The sequence below is a fragment of the Aotus nancymaae genome, unplaced genomic scaffold, assembly GCF_030222135.1.
Source record: "Aotus nancymaae isolate 86718 unplaced genomic scaffold, 86718_ANA_hifiasm-v0.15.2.pri h1tg000041l, whole genome shotgun sequence".
NCBI classification, from domain to species: Eukaryota; Metazoa; Chordata; class Mammalia; order Primates; family Aotidae; genus Aotus; species Aotus nancymaae.
The window spans coordinates 29513356-29516207 of NW_026988455.1; positions in this window are offsets into that span (position 1 = coordinate 29513356).

The following is a 2852-nucleotide window of genomic DNA, read 5'->3' on the forward strand; positions in this document are numbered from 1 at the left end:
GGCCTAATTTTGTATTTTTAGTAACCTCTGCCTCTCAAAGTTCTGGGATTACAGGCATGAGCCACTGTGCCCAGCTGAAATACACAGTTTCATAGAGGAAATAAGACCTAGTGTTTGATAGATTAGTAGAGTGACTGTAGTTTACGATAACTTACTATTTCAAATAACTAAAAGAAAATAATTAGAATGCTTCTAGCATAAAGAAAAAACAAATATTTAAGGTGATGGATATCCTAATTATACTGATTTGACCTTTACAAATTATCTCAATGTATGAAATTGCCACATAAATCCCCAAAATATGTATATTATATATCAAATTTTTAAAAAGAAGTTTTCAAACATGCCTTTAGATTTAGATTTGTAAATCTGAAGACTTAGAAAATTTATCTCAAACATCCCATTTTCAGAAAGTTACTTGAGTATGTGCCTCTACAAAATGAAAGCATATGGCCGGGTGTGGTGGCTCACTTAAGGTCAGAAGTTCGAGACCAGCCTGGCCAACATGGCAAAACCCCGTCTCTACTAAAAAATGCAAAAATTAGCTGGGCATGGTGACACGGGCCTATAATCCCAGCTACTCGGGAGGTTGAAGCTAGAGAATTGCTTGAACTGGGAGGTGGAGGTTGCAGTGAGCCAAGATCACACCTCTGCACTCCAGCCTGGGCGACAGAGGGAGACAACGTCGGGGAAAAAAAAAAAACAAAAAAAAACACACATATAAAATCAAATCCCAGAAGCAGTGGATCCCAATTAAAAGAAAAATGGAAGCTAAAAACAGAAGATAGTCAAGATGAAAGTTGAGTAGCAGGCTAGAAAATACTGAGAACAGATTAAACAAATTGATTCCAAAAATGTTTTAATACACGGTGTCCAGACTTTTTTCTACTACCATTCTCAAGTAAAAGAAGACATTAATGATTCTAGGTCTGAAGAAGGAAATATAGAAGATAAGCCTTGAACATCTTCTAATACCAGAAAGTAGAGTGCTTTAAAAAATGATGGGAGTGGCTGGGTGTGGTGGCTCACGCCTGTAATCCCAACACTTTGGGAGGCCGAGGCGGGCAGATCACTTGAGGTCAGAAGTTCTAAACCAGCCTGGTCAACATGCCAAAACCTCTTCTGTACTAAAAATACAAAAATTAGCCAGGCGTGGTAGCAAGTGCCTGTAATCCCAGATACGGGAGGCTGAAACACGAGAATCACTTGAACCCGGTGGGGTAGAAGTTGCAGTGAGCTGAGATTGTGCCATTGCACTCCAGCCTGGGCAACAGTGCAAGGATCTGTCTCCAAAAAATAAATAAATAAATAAAATAATGGGAGTGTGTCAAAGGGACACAGGAACCAAGAGAAAGAAGATCCCAATTGCCAAAGCTGGAACAATTTGAACAACAAAATTTAAAAAGTACTACTGAATTATAGCCCAAATTATAAAATATATATCCATGAGTCTATATTCATATAAATGATTGAATAAATTAATAGATGAGGGAAAAGAAATCTGTTTCAGAATGATTTCAAATAATTTATATAGATACTCTGTCCTCAAGGAAGGAGGAACATAAATGGAACATAAATCTTCACTCCTTAAGTATAGGTTACACACAGTTACTTCTTTCCAAAGCATTCAGTGTGCAAAGGTGAGAAAGAATGGAAGAATAACTTTACAGCAGAAAAACTACAAACACTACCTCATCCAGGTGATCAAGGTCAACATGAACAGTGATGAAACATGTTTATAGTATGTACCCTTAATATGATATATAAAAAATGACACTTTACCTGTGTGGTCTTCCTCCCAGAAACCAATTACCCAGTATCATAATGAGAAAAACATCATACAAATTCAGTACTTGACCAATACACCTCAAAGTTGTTAAGGTCATCAAAAACAAGGAGAGTCTGAGAAACTGTCACAACCAAGAGGAGCATAAGGAAACATGAAAACTAAAGGTAATGTAATATCCTGGATGGGATCCTGGAAGGAAAAGACATTAGGTAAAACCAAGGAAACCTGCATATAATATAGACTTTGGTTAACAATGTAACAATATTGGATCATCAATTGTAACAAATGTACCATACTAATGTAAGATGTTAATAATAGAGCAAACTCGGTGTAGGTATGTAAGAACTCTCTCAACTATCATCTCAATTTTTCTGTAATCTAAAAAGGCTTTTTTTAAAAAAAGAGGTATCTAGAAAAGTAAGAGATGCAAGAGATTTGATATTGTCCCTAAGAAGTTGGAAGATGAACAGGAATTTCTGATGTAAAAAGAAAAAAAAAGAAGTTGGAAGAACTTAAGGATGAGACAAAGGTGGGAAATTACCCCCTAAACGGACAGGCAAATAACCTCCTTATCTCCCAAAAACAGTGTCTACAAAAAGACTAGTAATGTCAATGTACTACACATAACAACCTATGCAATCACCAATATTTAAATAGTTGTAATAATGTAATCACTGTTTGACATTTAACTTTTAGAATAAGCTTATAGGGGAAATAGATGTCATAAATCTGATTAATTAACAGAATGCAAACTTATCAGTCTGATAATGTTGATGTATGAGGAGGCATTAAGTAGAAAAGAAAGTTAGGAGTACTAATTAGACTATTTTGTAATATGAGTAGTCAGGAGAAATGGCCTATAGTTGTAGTAAGAAATCGAAGTGTAAGATCATTTCATGTTTTAATAATAACTAATAAGGAAACTAAAAAGAGTTTTGTAATGGATGGAAAGAAGAGATACAGAAATCAAGTGAGTTAAAGTTTTATCAGAGCTAACTTGACAGGTAGAAGTCTAAATAATGGAAATTCCCATATTATATAAAGAATGAGGACAATCAATAGA